Source organism: Heterocephalus glaber, unplaced genomic scaffold (genome assembly GCF_053883595.1).
Source record: "Heterocephalus glaber isolate CG9 unplaced genomic scaffold, H.glaber_assembly_v1.0 deba00000470, whole genome shotgun sequence".
Classification (NCBI taxonomy): Eukaryota; Metazoa; Chordata; class Mammalia; order Rodentia; family Bathyergidae; genus Heterocephalus; species Heterocephalus glaber.
The window spans coordinates 27,611,603-27,633,970 of record NW_028258145.1 but is presented as its reverse complement, the minus strand read 5'-3'; the positions used below and the strand labels follow the sequence as shown (position 1 = coordinate 27,633,970).

At 36.2% G+C, this 22,368-nt stretch overlaps 1 protein-coding gene and 1 pseudogene across 1 annotated transcript in view; both read right to left on the bottom strand.

Annotated features, from left to right (window-relative positions):
• Tacr1 (tachykinin receptor 1) overlaps positions 1-22,368 on the bottom strand; it is a 212,268-nt gene that overhangs the window by 146,788 nt on the left and 43,112 nt on the right. The gene's annotated exons all lie outside the window — the stretch shown is intronic.
• Positions 18,167-22,287, bottom strand: LOC106009357 (vesicle transport protein GOT1B pseudogene; annotated as a pseudogene).

The following is a 22,368-nucleotide window of genomic DNA, read 5'->3' as shown; positions in this document are numbered from 1 at the left end:
ATTATATCAGTGATTCAGAAGTCCAGTTTGAGAAATTCTCTAAAAAGCCAGAAGCAAAAGACAGAGATGTGGGCTGGGGATTTACCTCAGTGGTTCTGCCACCTGCCTCGCAAGCACAAGTTCTGGTGTTTGATACCTGGTACCAAAAACCAAAAACCAAAAACCAAAAAAGACACAGATGAGTATAATTTGTAAAAATGTAAGTAATATCAAGAGTAGGTTTAGGAGATAAAATATCTTATAAAAAGAATTTAGAAGCAAATGTAATAATGAAAACATTTGGAATGTAGTCTCCTGAGCTGAATAAGATTTTAGGTTCTTAAAGTAAATAGGCCTTTTCTGGGAAAAAAAATATTACTACAAAGATGATTCAATCTTAGGAACTCTATTAATATCATTTATCATATGAAGAGATCAAAGGAGAAACAATTTATAATCATTTCTTTAAATGACTAAAAGACATTTAATAAAAATTTAACATAATTTACTATGTAAGAGAAATAGAATGATATATCATTAATAAAATAAAATATATATTTAATTTAATGGTAAAAGTGTTTTAAATATAATGATGAAAAATAGAAGAGGTCTCTCTTCTTATTTAAGTCAAGAACTATAGAAATGAGTATTATTCCCAGTAGTAATATTGTTCTAGGCATGCCAGTCAATGAAATTAAGAAAAGAAAAAGATGTATGAGGTATTAATAGATATAAATAGTTTAAAGTAGGAGGTAGCTATCGTTATTTGTAGATAATGACCTATCTACAAAACCCAAGGTAATAACTAAAAACTGAATTAGAAGCTAACTGAAGCTAAGTAAAACTAATTAGATTATAGAACAGAGCTGCTTTCAAAACAAATGTGTTGAAAATCAATAGTTTTCAACATAAGCATTTATAAAATTTAATGGAAATAAGATCATAGCACAATGGCCATGAGAATGTACAATGCCTTGACATACACAAATACATATTGAAATATGTAGGACCTAAATGAGGAAAACTGTCAAATATCATTCATTGAAAGAAATAATGGAAACTTGAAAGAGTGAAGAAACATTATATGCTGCTGAATGGGCAGCCTTTATGCTCCGATGTTCAAACAATTTAGTAAGTTTGGTTTTAGAAGTGTAGAATTTGTGGTTCTTAGTGCACACTCAGGTAATGAGATGCAGAAAGCAGATAGCATATATGAGTTGTGATTGAAAAATACAGAGAATGTTTAAGTTTGAAAAATTTATTACAGTAAAGGATATATTACCATTAATTTCCCTCCAAATACTCTGCTTTGAACACGTCCCATTAATCTTGTCACTTTTAGAAGCAGTTCTGGAAATCCTCTTTTGTGTCATTAGTTGTGCTGTCATGGCTACTGCAATGTCCTGCACTGATTTAAAATGCTTACCTTTCATGGATATTTTGACTTGACTTTGGAGAAGAGCCAGATCGGGCCTCATGGTGCCACATCTGGTGAATAACGTAGACAAGAACACACTGTGATGTTTGTACGAGGCTGCCTTTCCATTAGATGACACCCAGCAGCAGTGTTCACTATATTTTTTTTCTCACATTTTGTAAAGACACTCACAAAAAAAGGACTTCCAGAACTGCTTCAGAAAGTAGTAAGAATGATAGGTTAGTGTGTTCAAAGTGAGGGGAACTATTTTCAGGGTGGGGAGACTGATGGTAATGTGTCTTTTACTGTAATAAATTAAAAATTTTTTTTGACTTCTTTTTTTTCCCCCCATTAACGTTATTGGTACATTTTAGGTATAAAATACAGTTACATTCATCATTGGGATCTTGTATCATTATATGAGTCTCTTGGTTCTTATTCTTTTCCCCTTCCCTTGCCCTCCCTTCACCCCCTCCACCCTTCCCTATTTGCAAAGACCTCGTTTCCATTTTTTTCTCTTCTCATATTTTTTCCTTTCCCTTTTTTCACTTCCCCTACCCCTCCCAATTCCCTTGCTCTTTTAGACCTTTTCTTTTTGTTACACAATATCAGTTATACATTTTTAAAATGACAATATTAAGATCTAGGAGACATTACCACAGATTTTACAGAATTTAAAAGGATATAGAAAGCATATTACAAAAATCTTTTTTGAAATAAATTTGACAACTTCTAAGAAGTAACTTAGAAGACAAATTAATGAAACTAACTCTGGAGGAAATATAAAATTTGAATAGCACCTATTAAAGAAAGTATATTCGTAGCTTGAAAACCAACCTATATGACAACAGCAGGCTCATAAACATTTTAACTGATAAATTATATCAAACATTTAAAGCAGAAAAAAGAAGGAACACTTCTCCCCTCATTTTAGGAAATCAACATTGTGCTAATCCTAAAACTGGATAAAGATAATAGAAGAAAAAAGTATGAACATAGATAGAAATTTGTTTAACAGAACAATTAGAAGTCAGATCTGGCAGTATGTAGAAAGTGGTTTTATTATAGGGATGGCAGTGTTGGTTCAGCACTGGAAGATCCACCCCCAAAAGTCATCATTTTAACAGAGGAAAGGAGAAGGCCATATGATCCTGTCACTAGTTGGAGAAAGAGTATTGGACTAAATTCTACAGCTGTTCATGGTAAAAGCTATCAGGAGACTAGAAGTAGAACAGAATCTTCTCAACAGATCAAAGACATGCACTCCATACTTCCAACTAAAACTCCTTCTATGAATGGAGATGATACAATGCTTTCTCCCTAAAGTGGGGAACAAGGGCATATATGTCTACTCTTCATCTGTCCATTAGACTTTGAAACATAGGTCTAAACCAAAATAGTTTGGCAATAAAATGACGCAATTAGGATAGGATTGGCATGGCAGAAGCAAAATCTTTATATGTAGATGAAATGATCATCTACAGAGAAAATACTAAGAAATCTCTAGGAGCCCCTAGAACTTGTACTTGAATTTAGCAGGATCAGAAAACACAAGGTATATATAAAAATTCAGGTCTGTGTATACTTGCTATAAATGAAGAACTGGATATTGAAATTTAAAAGTTATGTAGGAGTACAGAGGACCCAGAAAAGCCAAAAAACAAAAACAAAACCAGTGTTGGAAGATGTTTAGCACCCAATTTTAAGACTTCTTCTAAAGCTACAGTAATCAAGGCAGTGTTGGTATAAGGAAAGACATATAGATCATTTGAATAAAACAGAGAATCTAGAAATAGAACCACACATATATGGTCCACTGAGTTTTGAAAGATTATTTAACATTAGCATTTTATAGAATATAAACTCTATTCAAGAGTTGAAGAAGAGATAGTGTTTTCAGCAAACAGCACTAGAACACCTAGGATCCGTATATAAAAAATTAACCTCAACCCTTTTTTTCCATACATGAAAATAACTTGAAGGGATCTATGAACCTAAATAAGAAAGCCTAAAAGTATAAAACTTTAAGAAGAAATTATAAGGGAAAATATTTATGAATTCAGAGTAGGCAAGAACTACCTAGGATATAAAAAACATGACGTATAAAAGAAAAAGACTGATAATTGAGATTCCATCAAAATTTAGAACTTTAAATGACATCATTAAAATGAAAAGTAGTCCTTAAACAGACCATATTTACAATGCATATAACCTATGATCAGAATATATAAAGAATTCTTAGAGCCCATTAATAGACAACCCAATGAACAAGTAGACATAAGAAGATGATAAATAGCTAGTATAGCACATGGAATGGTGTGCAATTCTAGAATCAGAAAAATACTAATCAGTACAATAATAAGATTGAATTATATACCCTTTAGGGAGATGAAGTCAGAAGTTTTAAAAGCCTTGTCATGACTTTTTCTTTTTGGGGGATTCTCCCCCTTTGCATTTAATTGGTCACTCCCAATGGATTCATTCTGCTGGGTTTCCTGGGGTTGTGATCCTCATTGTCTTTTCCTTGGGTATTGTCTAAAATTTTTTGGAGTGCCGGTTTGGTATACATGAAGTTCCTGAAGGTGCTCTTTATCATGAAAGTATCTTATTTCTCCATCAATTTTGAAAGATAGTTTTGTAGGGTACATCAATCTGGGTTGGAGGATGTTTTCCTTTAGGGTTTGAAATACATCACTCCAAGCTCTTCTTGCCTTGAGGGTTTGTACTGAGAAGTCTACTGTGATTCTGATGGGCTTTCCTTTGTAAGTGATTTGTTTCTTTTCTCTCACTGCTTGTAGAATTTTGTTCTTCTGTTAGATTTCTGGAATCCTAACTATTATATGCCTATGCGTAGATTTTTTTTGATTAAGGCTAGCTGGAGTCCTATATGCCTCACTTATCTGTATGTCAAGTTCTTTTCCCCTGCTTGGGAAGTTTTCTGCCATCACTTCTGTGAACAGTTTTTTTATGTCATCTGCACTCTCTCCTCTTTCTTCATTGACTCTAATCAGTCTTATGTTATTCTTCTTTGCATTGTCTAGCACCTGCTGGATTGATTTCTCATGTTCCCTTACACTTTTAAAGCAATTTTTCTTTTCCTGGGCATTAATTGCAATCTTATCTTCTATATGTGAAATTCTATCCTCACATTGGTTCATTCTGCTGCGCAGACTTTCAATGGAGTTTTTAATCTCTTGGAAATCTGTTTGTATCTGTTTTATGGATTCCATTTGTTTCCTATGTTGGGATTCCATCATGTTCCTCAGATCCTCTATTTTTTTTATCTGTGTCCTCTCTAGATTTATTAATCATGTCTTGCACCATGAGCAAAATCTTTGCTGTTATCTGAGTAATTATTTCTGGTTTCATTTTTCCCAGATCCTCTTTTGTTGCCAGTTCAGAGAGGCCAGGTTGTTGAGTATCAGAGTGTTCCATCTCGTTTCCCTTTGGGGTTGCTGTAGGTGATCTGGAAGTCTGTTTTTGAGGCTTGTTTATGTGTCTTCTCATTTCTGGGGGGGGGGAGGTTTGCTTCTGGCGCTCATGCGGCTCACCTTCTCTGCCCTAGGAGCTTGGGATGGCAGCGGGGGAGCTTCCTTCCGGGTGCTGGGACTGGCTGAGCTTCACTGCCCTAGGAGCCTGGGATGGAGGTGGGGAGCTTCCTTCTGGGTGCTGGGACCAGCTGAGCTTCACTGAATAAATTTTAAAATTTAAACATTCACTGTATATTTTGATTACATCAAGTATATATACTTGGAATTCAGTAGAGAGGTCCGCATAGAGAAAAGAGCTAAAGATCAAATCTTGGCTAATACCAGTATTTATAGGGTACACAGGACAGAGAGGACAATGAGATGGTCTAGGGTAGGAGAAAAACTAGTAGCATCTTAGTAGCCTCAAGAAGTAGAGACTAGGGCCGGGGATTTAGCTCAGTGGTCTTGCTGCCTCCTGCGCAAGTGCAAGGACCCGAGTTTGATCTCCGGTATCAAAACAAAACAAAACAAAAAACAAACAAAAAAAAGAAGTAGAGACTAATAGATGTGGTCATTTGTTACAGATGTGTAAGGCAAGATAAAGATAAAAAGGAGTCAATTATATTTGGCTTCTAGGAGACCACTTTTCACAATGGAAGGAATAGTTTCAGTGGAATTACAAGGCTGCCAAAATTGAGCTCAGAATTGTTGAATTTCTTGTGATGCTAATAACTATGAAGGAGCCAATATATGTGGAATCTACTACTTATTCTGTAAAGCCACTAAATCCTAATGAGTCTCAATTTCCTTATCTATAAAGTTGAGCTTCAGTTGAAGAAAAAAGTGTGATTAAAAAATGGGAAATATTTTTTAAACTCTGCACCACTACACAAGCAGATGGTGTTTGTTGTTGTTGTTGTTGTTGTTGTTTTGTTTTGTTTTTGGTACTGGGGATAGAACTTGGGTCCTTGCACTTGTGAGGCAGGTGGCGGAACTACTGAGCTAAATCCCCAACCCCTAGATGGTGTTATTTTTTTATTCTGGTGGTCTTCTAAGCAACATTTTAACATAAAATGTGCTAAAGATAATGTCACTGAGATAATGGTCCTGAAAAATGTCCCCATCATCTCCATAGGACTGGTTTTTCATCCCAAGATGTGTTCTGTAACCTTATTAACACAGAAACAAAATCTGCTGTGTGCTTTTGCACTGACGCAAACTGAGCTGCCCGGGAAGCCAATGGATCTGAGATGTTTTGCAATGCCCAGCATTGTTTTCACCATTGAATGGTGAGCAGAATTCCAATTCCAGTCAAGTGAGTGGCAGAATGTTTTCTTGTTTGTATAAGTAGAGGCCAACACTTAAATATACCTTATGTGCCTTCCCAGAACCCAGCTGGAAAACACCCCCTTCTCCAAACAACCCTGAGATGTTTGGCACATGGACAAAACCAGCTGACATTTCAATTGTCCTTTATTTCTATTGTAAGGATTATAAAGGGGCCCAGGGCTGACATTTTTTCAGAGCCCCAGTGGGAAACTCCAGTGACAACTTTTGAGTGGTCACAGGGTAATAGGCTTAAGCTTGCCCTTTTCTTCAGGCACCTCTACACAGTGTATTTGTTTAATGTCTGTAAAATGCTAGACTCTTTGCTAGGGATAAAATTTGTAAATGACATTGAGTTGCCCTTGAAGATCTTATAATTTAGTGAAAAAAGAAAATGAATTAGCGTTTAATTACAACATGGTGAGGTAAGAACTTTAATAAATGTATGCTCAAAGCTCTACAGGAACTGGAAAATGGACACCTAGTTTGCCAGTTCAGCCAAAAGGTTGACAGTTGAAGTGTCAGAGGTCTGACTCCTTCTAACTCTGAAAACAACAACCTTAGAAGTTAGTACATAGTAGAAGTTCAATAAATGCTTAATAAATGATTGAAGAATACCACTAAACAGGCCTACATCTCACTGCTCCCCTAATCACCCTAGCTACATTCCCAGGAGGGGAATGCACTTCCAAGGTGATCACCTTGGGAAAATAGACTATGAATTCTATCATCATCAAAGCTGAAAAATTACTAATTCCAAAAAATGATGTGGCCAAGTCTCTTATGGGAGTTGTTTTAGGCAAAAGCTTGATAAGATGACAGGCCAGGTACAGCACCATGGTCACAGTCATCTTATCAAATCTAGCAGATGTCATGGCATAGAAGCAGAAATCATGAGGAATCTTTTTGAAGCCATCCATGCCTCCCTGGGAGATTATAAAAGATTGCTGCTCAGAAGATAGTCTTAATGCTGAAATGGGTAACTGAGGCAGGGTAAGCCACTCATCTCTCTGAGGGTCACTGAGCTCATTTGTGAAATGCCAGTACTGCCTTATTGTACTCTGAAATCTCTTTCATATGTAATGAACTAGGACTCATTTTCAGAATCAGGAAAAAAAATTAAAAACAAATCTCTTAATTCTTAGAGTATTCCCAAAGTTCCGTACCCCTTGGGGAGAAGCAACAGCAGGATTCCCAACAGCACATTCTCTATTTCCTTTCCTGTTGCTGTTGCTAACTAACTCTTTTAACTTGTAAGCACAGAGGATCCAGGTAGGCCAATGAGGGAAGCAGAAGGGAAGAGTCAGTATTACCTTTCACTTGAGTAATTGGCTTCTTGGATATCTTCTCTTCTTACTGAAGAAATGCTGGGTATCAGCATACTCTATTCTAGGCAGACTCATAAAATGTTTACTGGAGTCTCAAAGGTGAACAGTGTGATTCAGGTTTGTTCAGGGTGTTGCTCAAGGAAAGGACTGAGGTGGTCCCTGCTTATAAGACCAGCCATGCCATAGGTCGTCAGTTAAGGTTGAGCCTGCTGGCTAACTGCTTAATTGAAGTGTATGGCGGGGGGGTGCCTGCTGTGCAGAACATGAGCTCCCTTGGTGGTCCTCCCCCTGCCCAGATCAGTCAGTGCTTGGCCCACAGGAAGGGTGGGCCTGATGCTGCATTTGTTCAGGCTCCTGGCTTCTCATGGATCTGAATGTCTAGGGTGAAATTCTTGCTGCTAACTTTTCTGTTCCTGAAAAATCCCAAATGCCACCATCCCTGAGGGGCTCCGAGGGAAGTAGCTAGAACCACTGGACTGAGCATGTCATGAGGGAGGACAGCATTGCTGGAACTACTTATTCTGGGAGATTTATAATTGGCAGTTTGGCTCAGGAAGATAATCAGTATTAAATAAATAAAGAGAAAAAGGGAAAAGCCTAAAACACAATATTGGGAATTCAGTATCAAACCCAGCACAGCTGAGTGAGAAACGTCATCCTATCAGCCATGGTAACCCCTAGGGAGTCTCAGGCCTCTTCCATCCTCACTGTGGGCCAGACACTGTGCATCTTGCCTGGACTATCACCAGTGGCTCCTAATTATCCTTTGCTTCCCTCTGATCCTCTTGCTCCAGGCATCCCCTATCCACCCACTCAGCATCCCAGCACCAGCATGGGGTCCCCAGGCCTTTCTGCAGTCTGTTTAACCCTTGTTCTCCTACTCCTCTCTTCTCTGCCCTACTTTTGCTGCTGGTTTTCCAGGTCATCTCTGGTCACACCCTCCCTCAGTCATGGGGGCAGCCTATGAAGCTGTGCTTCTCTCTGCAAGTCTTTGTTTTCCCTGATATTTACTTGCCCAAATCTACACAGGGCAGGGGCATCTCTGACCACCCCTACTTTTCCACACCAAAGGATAGGGATAGGTAATCACAACTCTATGTATTTTGGAAGGTTATTATACTTTGGCTTTCATTTCAAAAACAAGGAAAAAAAAACCCCCAAATACATTCAGGAATGGTCCCCAAGGCCAACATCTTTGCCTGTCCTGCCTTCAAGCCTTTGGAGATCCTCTCTCCAGTCTTGGAATTGTGGCCTTTACCATGGCTTAATTTTATTCTGCTCTATGACATCTCTAATTGTCCTCTCTCTTGGTATAGCCTGTTAAGTTTGAAGTTCACTTTGCACCCTCTGCATTTAATTTCCTCTCTTGTCAAGAGCAATCTAAGTTTATCTTTCTGTTTTTCCCTTCTCTTCTGCATTTTCCAATCTCCCTTTGTCTTTGTTTCCTTTCTCTTGCTCCCTCTTTCTCTCTGTCTCTGTCCCTCCTCAAATGTCAATGAGCACTCCCAATTGCTCCATTCATTACCAGCCCATCTGGACCAGCTCACCTATGGAGGTTTCTGCTCCTGCCAGAGACAACACCAGTATGATGTTCACAGGGTCACAAAGCTCAGACATATGTAAAACAGGACAAGACAATCACCTCCTGCATTAGGAAATTACCAATTAACCTTCCTCACCATATTTCTTGTGAAGCCATATTAATATATTATCATACATTATATGACAAAAGACAAAGAAACACTTCAGATAATGAAGATTGAGAACAGATACCTGGATTTGTTAAAGGTTATTGGAGACCTTCAAAAAATTAAGGTGACTTCAAATATATTGTTATTCTAATTTAGGATTTTAAAATTATGGCCCATGGACCAAATCTGGCCTGTTGCCTGTTTTTAATATGGCCTGTGGGTGAAGAATAATCTTTACATTTTTAAAAACTGAAAAAATAAATAGAAAGAAGGCTATTTCATAATGTGTGAAAAGTTTATGAAATTCAAATTTCAGTGCCCATAAATTAAGTTTTCCTGGAATTCAGCCGAGGTCATTTGCTTACTTATGGTCTATGGCTGTTTTTACTACAGTAGCAGAGTTAAACAGTTGTGATGGAGACCATATGGCCTGTAAAGGCTGAACTATTTACTATCTGACTACAGTGTTTTAAATGGTAGCCTCTATTTAATTCTTGGATTCTGTGAGTGTTGCCTTATTTGGATAAAGGGTGTTTGCACATGTAATTAAAGATCTTCAGAGGAGATCATCTTGGATTAGCAGGGTTGAGCCCCAAATCCAATCACAAGTGTTATAAGACACAGAGGAGGAGAAGAAAGACACAAAGGAAAGACCATATGACAACAGAGGCAGTTATTAGAATCCATGAAGTCATAACCAAGAAAAATCTGAAACCACTGGAAACTAAAAGAGGCAACTAAAGGTTTTCCCCAAGAATCTTTGGAGAGAAGTCAGCCTTAATGACATGTTGCTTTTTGGGCTTTTGGCCGCCATAACTGTGAGAAGATAATTTTTCATTGTTTTAAGCCACGCAATTTGTGGTGATTTGCTATAGAAACCCTGGGAAATGAAGATACTGGGATTTTCTAGGAGATTTACCTACCTCTTATCCAATCTAACTTTCCACACTGCATTTTGGAAGGCTAATTGAAAATTAGTCTTCTCTTAAAGGAAGTAAAGATGTAGTTACATGGGAGGATATATTGCATTTCTGTTAAAATGAATAAGAAAATAAGAAAGCTTGCTCTACTCTGTGAAGTAACACCTTCCTCTCCCATTGTGCAGGTGGGAGCAGGGGCCAGAGGGTCCATCCATTTCTCCAAAGGACTCATCTCTCCAGTGCACTCCAGCTGTTAACCCAGATCAATAGTCCAAAACAGAGGCTGAAAGAGATTGTCTCCTTAGCTTTTATTCAGGTTTCAGTAGTGGTAGGGCAGGCGTTGGGGGATTGACAAGGAGAGCGAAGAAGAAAAGATGTTTGCATAGAGCAAATTGGTAACCATGACTTGGAGGAAGGCAGGATCCTATTCCTCCAAGTCTGAGAAAATCATTTTTTTTCATTTCCATTTCCACCATGTATACACTGTAGTACTCCCATCCACTCAGAAAAACAAGGGCTACTTGGTGACTTTGTAAGCACTCACACTTCTCTTTCCTGTTTTCCCAAAAGAGAGAATTCAGGTCCTGACAAGTAACCCTTTATAGGTGTTGTAAGGACCTGAAAAGACAAGGAATTGGCTTAATGGCATCAGGGATGGTACTGTTCAGAGCTGAAGAGGATTGCATACATCTGGTTCCCCTACCAGTTTGTGTACAATGTGTCAAGGAATGACATAAGTACCATAAGTGGCCCCAATCAGTCTGGAAATAGCCGAGGACAACAACTATGGTAAGTAGGGAATCTCTCTGCTTTGTTTTATTTTGTTTTGTTTATAGTGCTGGGAATGGAACACAGGGCCTTCTGCATGCTAGGAAAGTACTCTACCACTAAGCTTATTTCTCAGAGAACTTGCATGTGCACACATGAGTTTGTGCAATTTTCATTATAACCTCATGAGTTAAGTCAAACTTTACCAGTAAAGAGTGGAAATTTAGGGCGGGGAATTTAGCTCAATGGTTTCACCGCCTGCTGCACAAGTGCAAGGACCTGAGTTCAATCCCCAATACCCCCCCCCCCCCCCCGCAAAAGAGTGGAAATTTAGCTATGAAAGAAAATATAAGACTCTAACTATGACCCAGTTTGGTCTTCCAACACTCCTCATTTTTGTTGCATGTAATTCCCTTCAAGTGAATTTCTGTGAGTGCTTCAGGTGGGTGAAGGTTGGGTTAGGTATGGGTAAAGCATTACTCAGTTAACCATATAAATAGTATAATTTCAATTAGACCAAGTGGACATGGAGAGGTTTCCAAGGCTTGTTAGTTTTCCTTTGCTTTCTGCATTTTTCTTGGGCACAATTTGTATACCATGTATTCCCTGGGCCTGACTTAATAAAAGGATTACTATAAAAAGCAAGAAGAGGACTGGTATTTTCTAAGATTATATATATATATATATTTAGTTCGCTAAATAGCAAAAAATGGAGATGGTCCTTAGGGGGAGGGGATCTCTATCCCAAGCTTCAAATGAAGTTCTAACTTAAGAATCTGTTAGTTTTTATTAGCAGGCTTAAAAGTCATGTTTATCAGTGTTGGGTGACTGCCATATATTTTCTTCAATTAATTTTTGTTGAAATCCCTGAGGAGTTTGTGGTGTAGCACAGGGAGACAGCTGAATGTTTGCAACCTAATCTAATTTGGCAGCTGGAGCCTGAAAGCTGAGTATCTCTCAAATCAACATGCTAGGACAACAGAGGAAACAGAGCTGATAAGGGAGGATTTTGTGGTCAGGTGAGATGCTCTCTATGTGGCAGTTAAGTTAGAGTTAAACCTCTGCTGTGAACTCAGGTAGTCCATGTTCTTGCTTGGCTCTACCATCAATCAGCTCTGCAGCTCCTAGCAAGATACCTTAATCTCTGAGCATCTGTTTCCTCATCTGTAAATAGATTTAACAATTATGTCAACCTCAGGATGTTGTCGTCCTAAGTGCCTGAAATTTATTATTATTATTATTGTTTTCTTTTATTTTTTCCTAATACAAGGGATCGAACTCAGGACCTTGCTCTTGCCAGGGAGGTGTGGCACCACTGAGCTAAATCCCGGCCCTGAAATATATTATTTCATTTAATTCTTATAATAACCACTAACTGATAAAACATTTTTTTGATTTTTTTTTCTGGAGGGATAAGTATCTAACTTTGTAAGAAAGACCAAGTATTAGGAGATAATTACTTATGGTCTAGCTTGACTATTAACTAATTTTAGATTTGTAAGATTTCAGAAAGTGTGTGCCAAATATATATCTTCCTCATGCCTTTAAATATTCTTAAATTGTATGTGAGGAAACAGAAAGATTTTCTACTAACCAGGGTTCTTAGGAAGCCTGCAGATAGGAGAAAGGAAAAAGGTTGTCATCTTTTCATTTGATCAAGCTATGTTCACTACAGATGTTTTCCAAAGATAAATGGAGTCCTCCCACAAAAGAAAGGAAAACTAGTCTATATCTGACTCCTAGACTAAACACCATTTTCACATCTTCCATGACATTAATTACTGTTCTGGGACTATATTTACCCATAATGCTGTGTGACTAGAAGCATTTGCATCTGGGAGGGTTTGGTTGACAGCTGGAAGGAGCTGAACCTAACAGTTGAGGTATATTCTGGAAGCTATATTGAAAACTGAAGAAACTATTTTCTGAGAATTTACTATGTCAGCCTATTATTCACTGAGTCAGGCACATACAAAACTGGAAAGAATGTCTGAATATGCAGGAATATCAATCATGAAAAGATAAGCAGGCAGTGGACTTGATGTCATCTTCTGGCAATATATTCAAACTATGTACAAGAAATCAAAGCAGTGTAAAATGGTCTGGAAAGTATGAATATCAAACCACACTTGATTTTAAGATCTAACTGAGATGAAAATTCTATCAATAATTATGTGGGCAATGAAGAGAAACAAGTTAAAAAAAACAACACATTGGTGTTTACAGTAAAACCTACCCAAAGGCTGGGGATTTACCTCAGTGGTTCCACCGCCTGCCTCACAAGCACAAGGTCCCAAGTTCAATCCCCCATGCCAAAACCAAAACAAAACAAAACAAAAAAACCTACCCTAAGTAGACCTCTCCACAGGAAAGAATGAGTACACAGAAAAAAACTGAACTTAGTGACAATCGATTATGAAAGGAGAAAATGCTCAAAAGGCAGATGAGGGACACAATTTTGAAGGAAGAGTCATAGAAGGTTTCTGAAATAAATTATATAAAAATAGATAAATTTAAATTTAAACAAAAATTTGCCTATTAGAATTTAAACAAAAGTTAAATAAATTAGAAAGCTTTAGACTTTAAAAACTATCTATCTCAGATAGCAAACACTAGTGAACCATTCTAATTAGAGGTCAAAGGAATAAAAAGTGAAATAAAAAGGAACTAGCTAGACAGAAAAGGCAGAGATGTAAAAATTATCGAGATGAAAAACAATACCAAAGGAGTTAAAACTGCAGTTACTGAATTAAATTCAGCATTAGAATAAGTTACTTGTAGAAAAGTAAATTAGTAATGGAAAAATCAGCTCTAAAGTTTGTTCTTAAAGAAAAAGGAAAACAATCATGAGATAGAAATAACAAGGAAATTGATATTCCTGAGCAGAATAGTGATTTAAGACATAATAGAAAAAAACATGTCCCTGAGTTGAAAGAAGTCTGGGTCTTCTTTTTTTCCCCCCCATTAAGTTCATTGGTCCATTTTCAGTATAAAATACAGTTACATTCATCATTGGGATCTTGTACCATTATATGAGTCTCTTGGTTCTTATTTTTTTTCCCCTTCCCTTGCCCTCCCTTCATCCCCTCCACCCTACCCTATTTGCAAAGACCTTGTTTCCATTTTTTTCCTTTTCTCATATTTTTTCCTTTCCCTTTTTCCCCTTCCCCTGCCCCTCCCAATTCCCCTGCTCTTTTAGACCTTTTCTTCCTGTTACACAATATCAGTTATACATTTTTTAAATTACAATATTAAGATCTAGGAGACATTACCACAGATTTTACAGAATTTAAAAGGATATAGAAAGCATATTACAAAAATCTTTTTTGAAATAAATTTGACAACTCCTAAGAAGTACCTTGGAAGCCAAACTAATGCAACTAACTCTGGAGGAAACATAAAATTTGAATAGCACCTATTAAAGAAAGTATATTCCTAGCTTGAAAACCTACCTATATGACAACAGCAGGCTCATAAACATTTTAACTGATAAATTATATCAAACATTTAAAGCAGAAAAAAGAAGGAACACTTCTCCCCTCATTTTAGGAACTCAACATTGTGGTAATCCTAAAACTGGATAAAGATAATAGAAGGAAAAAGTATGAACATAGATAGAAATTTGTTTAACAAAACAAACTATTGGAAGTCAGATCTGGCAGGATGTAGAAAGTGATTTATATATAAAAAAATCAATATATGTGGAAGAAGGAACACATGCCTAGAGATACTCTCATATATTTCTTAATTTTTTCAAGAGTAAAGAAAAAATTTTGGGACAAAAAAAAAAAAAAAGAAGAAAAAATTCTACTAGCCATCCAAGAAGATAAACATTTTGGGTATAAGAGAAAAAAATCAGACTAGAGCCTATATTTTTTCTACCATAATGCTAGAAAATGGAATCACATTTATAAAATCATAGCAGGAGAAATTTTATAAATTGAAAATTGTTTACCTAAGTTGTTATTTTTAGAAGTGTAACTTCTCAGGAACATAAGAGCGTAGAAAGTATACCAGAATACTATACTTGAAAAAAATAAAAAACAAAATTCCCAAAATAAAAGCAAAAACAAAAGATCACCCAAAGACGTTATTCAGTTGGAGAGAAATGCTCAGAATAGTACAAGAAAAAGAGAACTGTTGACTAAAAGGATTATGACAAATATTGTAAACAGAAAATTAAGGCTTAATATTTATAGTGTTGTTATAAGGTTTAATATTAATATCAAAACTAATATTTCAAGGAGAAAATACACAGTATAAAATTTATTTATTTATTGCTTTATTTATTTATTTATTTATTTTTGGTACCAGGGATTGAACTAGGGTCCTTGCGCTTACGCAGCAGGAGGCGAAACTACTGAGGTAAATCCCCGGCCCACAGTATAAAATTTAATAGTGAAATAAGAGTTAAAATTCTACATATTAAAAACTGGAAGCATGAGAGAAAGGAAAGGAGAATGAAAAATGTATGCTAAAATTTTAATCTTTCATAGAGGTATCCAATAAAGTTTTATTCTTGATATTTATAGGAAGAAAAGAATAGTCTCAGGTGAGCTTTTTTTAAAATGAAAAACTAACCACTAGAAAAATGACAACAGAATATGTAACTATCCAAAGGAAACAAAATAAAAAAAAATAGATCCCATGTTGTAACAGAGGTAGAAACAAATCACTTTTACAGAAGCAGAAGTAAGCTAGGTATATTTATTATCACAAGAAACAATGGTCAAAACATTTTTCTACTAAAACATCTTTTTACTGTAAATGATCAGGAGCATGGAAGTAAACTACATAAACTTCCTTTAAAAAGCCTATTTCTCAGAAAAATACACAAATGAGAAGATGAACAACCTGTATGCAAATACGGCTTATGGAATTGAAACATATCTCATCAGCAATAGAGAAAGACATGGGCAGTGTTAGGTCTGGAGCAAGTGGGTGAATCTGATAATTATTAATACACAGTGAATATTGGGTGAGTTTGTCAAAACTGAAGGAGAAAAGCCCAAACAAGCCTTTAAGAAGTACTGACTATCCAAAGGTGGGGGCACTTGAAAGGAAATGTTGGAAATCTCCCCATTAATATCACTCAGAAGCATACTGGAAATCTATTTGCAAAATCTAAGTGCATTTTAGAACAAAATATTATTACTTTGTGACATCTACACATTCATAAGTTTACATAATCAGATTTATGAAGGTCAAAGGCATCCTAAAGTATCGCAGGCTTCCATGACCCCATCTCAATATTTCTTGAAGCACAAAAATGATGGAATCCTAAAACCAGGTAGTGGAGGAATGCCATACTATAGCCCAACCATTTCAATGGCCAACAATTCTGGTTCTCCAAATGATACCAGAAGAGAGCCAGTGTCATCATATGAAACTCCACAATATTTATTTTATTTTCAGAAAGAAAACCCTGGGACTAGAACAACAAAATATGCTAACAGAAATTGAGAAGCTCCAGCAGGATGTGAAAAAAATGTGTCAGAGGGAATAGGTTCATTTGAACTTGTTTTATCTTAGATAAATTTAATAATATTTCATGACTTTCTCAGTAATGGATACATTTCCCTGTAATTGAAAGTCAACATGATTATATTTTTAGTATTTTTGTCTACTGTTTATATCTTGGAGATGATTAAAATGCTGACTTTTCGGCTTAAAATTATTTTGCACATTAATTATATGTTGCCATTTCATTTACAGATATATGACTCAAAAATTTTTGTTGATGTTTCAAAGTTGTTAAAATTCCTTGCTAATGTTCCATTTGCAGTTTGCATAAAAGCACTATGCATCTATCACTTGTAGAAGAGAATACTGGTGCTTTTCTATATCCAGTTATTTTCTCTATCCTGATCCCATGAGAAATGACACTTCCCACTCTCTTTGCAGCTAGTCTTGGCTGTGTGAATAAGTCTAGCCAACAAAATGTGAGTGGAAGTGATGCATGCCACTTCCAGGCTAAGATAGTTAAGAACTGATACGCTGTCTCCACTTCTCTTACCCAGCTGTGGCAATCTTGGAAATTACAGGCTAAAATGGCAATGTTGGAAGACTCGGAGATTGAATCTCAGATAAAGGAGAGCACCCTCTGACTCATGTCAAAGTTTGGAAGATGAATCAGTAAACTGTTGAGGTGACATACTGAAAATACAGGGTTTGCCAGTAGCAAGTGTTATTGATCACTTATTCTAACATAGAATTTTTTTTCATGCTTTCCTTTGAGCTCAAGTTCTTTAGGCCCTATTAATATTTATTTGCTTTAAATGAAAACATGAATCAGGTCATAGCAGCTAAAATGTACAAACTCTAAAATAAAGGCATTTATATAAGTCCTCACAACAAATTTAATGTTCTGTAGGCATATGGGCTATTAAATACAAATCTACATTTATTTTGGTAAGGCAAAGGCAAATGTTGCCAGGCTTATTATTATTAAAATTAAAGTTTTAACAGATAAATGGGATAAAAACTTAGGAGTGGCCAACTCTGAACTTTTATAATGACCTATTCTAGAAAGTTGGGGCACATGTACATTAAAAATATGGCATTTGTGCTCACTTTGGCAGCACATATACTAAAAAATATGGCATTCAATTATTTTCACTAGAAGCATTGTATGATTTATTTTGAAGAAAATAGTCTAGTTCAATATAAAAATGTAGATGCTTTAATAGAAAGGGAAGGGGAAAAGGTGTGGGGGAGATATTGAGATTGATTCTTATCTCAGTATTACATTCTTCTTGTTTTATTTTGGTACCGGGGATCGAACTTGGGGACCTTGCACTTCCGAGGTAGGCAGTGGAACCACTGAGTAAGTCCCTGGCTCCACATTATTATTCTTTATGGCTTTATTCATTCTATTAAAAGAAACTTAAAATGAAGTATTTAAATTTCTTTATGTAGGTTAGCTAATCTATACAATATTTTATACAAAATGGTTATTTTTCTATTTCTTCAGAATGTCTCATAGTGAAATAAACATTGTTGCTCTTGAAATAAAGCCACATTCCTTAAAAATTAAGCAAATGAATAAAGAAAGACAATCAGGAAAACATACACTAAAGCAAGCAAGAATAACGGTATTTAGGGTATGTTTATATTGTAGAAAATAAAAATTTAAAAATTATGTCAGTGGTTTATTCTGTAAGAATTAAAGACATTATCTTTAGAAAAGCCATGAAAATTGAATGCAGAAAATGAAATGAAAATTTTCCAGGGAAATACAAATTATCCAAACCAATTGAAGCATAAACTGAAAATCTAAAAAGAACAATAATCTTGAAGAAAATGAAAAATTCATCTGTTGAATCACTTGGGGCCAGGCCATGTAAAAAGTAAACTTCTTAAAAAGGGAGAGAGATTTTATGATTCTTACAATGTATAAACTAATCCTGTACAAAGGAAACAGATAAAGCCTCCAAATTGATTTCATGAAGCACATGTTGAGGCGTCAGTCATCAGTCTGCCCTCATGAGTCTTCCTTCAACCTCAAAACACTAAATAAAATGTTTGCAACACTGTTCTTGAACTTTGTGGAGGGAACACATTATAATCTAAGCAGAATTAGCCAGGACTGACATTCCTCTGGCTTCTAGGGTTGCAGGAAGGCCCCATCTGTCGGGCTCCAGGTCCACTGTGCCCCTTCTAACCAGTTTAGCTCAAACTTAAATTAAGGGCCCGAAAATGTTATCCCAGTCTCCACCAGCACTTTATGAAACTATCCTGGTATAATTTGGCCACAACTTCCACTTATGACCAAGCCCTTTTTGAGTGAGAGATCCTAAAAGAGAGAGGAAGAAGAATCTGTCTTCTCACTACAGAGTCCTTATGGAGAGTCCATGGATGATGCCCACAAAGTTGGTGCCTACCTTTTATTCTCCAGATCAGAACACTGGGCCAGTGGTGTAGCCTTGGAGGGGACTTTGCCTTTTCTGGCCCTAGGAGTCAGTTCTAAAATTCAACAACATGCCTAGGCTGACTCTGCTGCTCCCCAGGCCAAATCCTTTCACTTTAGATTCCTGCCCTTTTGTCTTCTGCTTTTGATACAAGTGGCCAGCAGTGGACATAGGAAGACAGCCCCCTACACCAGCTCGTGTTTCTCTGTCCTTCCATTATATAGAAACCCTTATCAAGCTCACAACTTTTGGAATGAGTTTTTTTTTTTAATAGAAAAGTACCCTTTTATTGAGAAGTAAGACAAGTGCATTTACAATATTCAATCGTTAAGATTATATAATCTGACTGAGACTTTTAAAAGCAGCAGTGTACCATGAATTACAATTTGTAAGGGGAAAAGAAAGACATTCCAAATGTTTGCTACGGAAAATACATTGGAACAACGACAGAAACACTTAAGGCTATGTAGTATTAGACCTTTTTGTCCATCTCTGTAGAAAAAAAAATCAGAATACATTTTCGTCATAAAGACAGAAGGCTGATTTTGGAAGGGAAGAAACAATAAGACAGGGCTTCTGTCAAAAGGCTAGTATGTTTAAAAATAGAGCCTCATCAAGGTTTGGAATAAGAAATATATGCTGCCAAGCAGTCCCACACTCGCAGGATATTAACTGCACTCATTAGAAACTAAAAACTGCTCCAGTCCCTCAACCTCACTAAGGACTCAGAGATTACAAGAGTCTTTTCAAGTCCAATAATGCTTTCTGAAATAAGATTGCTGAAAAAGGATCTGTTAACAGTGCAAAGAACATTTTGATAGAAATTCATGTTTACAAAGAAGTTAAATGATACAGATGTTCCTTACACCAGCAGATGCTGTCCTTGCTCTAAAAAGGGAGAAATACCTAGCTAGCCACTGTAACTAATTATGAGTCAGTCAAAAATACGTGTAAGAGTCCTTCAGGGCACCTTGTATAAGTCAGTTCCTAATGTATACACATTTGACACTCTCCAAGTGAGGATATTACTTCTTTTGAAGAACATCAGACACAACACTAAGTCTCTTATTCCATGAACTATTGAGGTAAGAGTCTCTGTTTGTCGCGTTTTCACAGATTACATCATAAAGTCAAATGCAAGTACCAAACACAACAGTAATCCACAAGACTGAACCATTACACTTTGTACCGAGTCTTCCCTTCTGTAGACAAGCAAGATTGGGAGTTCTTTGTGCATTCTGATATAACTAAAACAAGCAAAAAAAGCTTAGATATCTTGTAGACATGTTTGTAAATAAATATCACAAATTTTAATTATGCCTTTATGTGTTAAGGAGCTTTGCAACTGTTAAAAAAATAAATAGTGCAATCAATGGTCATAAAATAGTACTGTGGATATTGAAATGTGTTCCTACATCTACAACAAAAGCTGTGACCTTAGAAAAGGAAATGACTGTTGTTTCTTACTATCGATCAGCAACAGAAGGAAGAAAAAGAAAACATGTCTTTAAGAAACCACAGGCAGTTTAATTATGGTAAAATAATGTTAGATATTTTCTCCACTAACTCAAGGACAAGAGCGATCACGGGAAGCATGTATCACACATCCTGATTTTTGTGTGTTATGAAAAAGCTGAAAATACAGGAAAGCTCATTAAGTGAACAGCCCTTAAACAACAGTTATAGGTTTAGCTTTTTAACATGTTACATGTCTTAAATACTACCAAAAGTTAGTTTAATTTATAAAAAATAAACCACTGCTGAATTTAAAAATAATAAAGAAAAACAACATCATGATGGAAAAAACCCATTTGGTATGCATCATTTAGTATCTTAAATAAAAGACTATTCAAAGAAACAGGCTATGTAACCAATGACTTCCTGGTCAAGAACGCTTTCTGTTAAATGCTTAGATGTAATGAACAATACAAACAGGTGTGTAGATTGGACTTCCAAGAAGTATGAGTGTTTTTAGAGTATGTCACCGACCAAAATTGCTTCATCAGTTGGAATTTAGAAACTAAAAGTTAGTAAAGGATGACTTAGAATGTCTAGTTCAGATTTTCACTTGGCTTTAAAATATTAAGTTTCAGAAGAACCATAAAAGTTTTATTTTAATCACATTTACCCAAAAAAGTGATTCAAAACATGAAAACGGGCTTTCCTTGGGTTAAATACATCAAAATGACATAGTCCCTTCCAATTCATGCATCACTTTCCAAGACACAGTGCAACTGGAAATGTTTTTGCCATCACAGTGGCTATTTCTAAAAGCCAATGCTTAGGGATGCTCCTGAACCTTAAAAATAAAAAGAAGTAACAGGCACCAGAGTTTTCTAAGGATGGCTGTGTTTCACACACTGTGGATAGATAAGAAAAACAGTCTTCTAGAGTTTCAATCCACATTGTAAATGGATTTTATCTCCCTCAGTTTGCTTGCTGACTTCTCAGAGCACTTGATCAAAAGCCTGTTTTCACTGGTTCTTTGCTAACTGCTGTTGGTACTTTGTAGGCTACACATTTAAACTTCTGTAAAGAACACTGCAAGCTATTTCATGTAATTTAAGTTTGTTCTGAATATCCTTCAAAGGATTTTATAAATAATACAATATTTTAAATGAGTCTTCAAATTCACTTGTTATACCATATTGTTGCTTTCTCCAACTTTATCTACAAATGATCTGATTCCAGGTAAATTTAAGAGGGATCCAAGGACTGGCACTCTTCTAATAAAGCCAACAACCATAGGAAAGAAGCCCCTGAACAAGAGAAAGAATCCATAAATTTCGAAGATCATGCCTATCAAAGGCCAACCAATAAGAACTACAAATACACCACCCAGAAAAAAATCCTGTAGCTTTCATTTTATGTTTTTCGAAGAAGAATCTGAATGTTCTTTCTAAACCAATTACAAAAGCCAAGCCAGCCACAAATAAAACATTTCCAATAGCCAGTAGTGCTTTGTCAAAAAAGAGAATCATTCCAAAGAACAGGAAAAACACTCCAAATCCCGTTAATCCCATTCCAATTTTCTGGGTATCTGTTAAAGAGATAATGGTTGCAGCGGAGAGGCCGGTGGGGGTGGCGCCTTGGAATGCCCAGGGTGGGAAGCTGAGTCTGGAATGAGTTTTTAACAAGAGGAAAAGCTCCATACTTTAATGAGCCAATTCAAATAATATCCACTAAAGAAACTCACAAATATCCTTTAAGTCCTCAACTTTTTAATTAAAAGGTCACACAAGTGAACATTTCCTAAATGAATACTTTTTCTCTCATTTTGTCTGGTGAGGAATGAGACTCAAGGACAATCCAAAACATGTGACCATGCAGACACCCTGCTCTATTAAAACAAAACTGACTTAGTATTAGAACATTCATTAATAATCAAACATCACATCATTAGATTATAGGAGAAAAACATGTGGCCATCTGGATAGAGACCAGAAACAAATTCAATAAAATTTAACATCCATTCTTCATAAAATCTTAGAAACCAGGAAAAACTTTTCTTTAGAAATGAACAAGGAACATATAGAATGCTGACATTGTAAGAAGATTC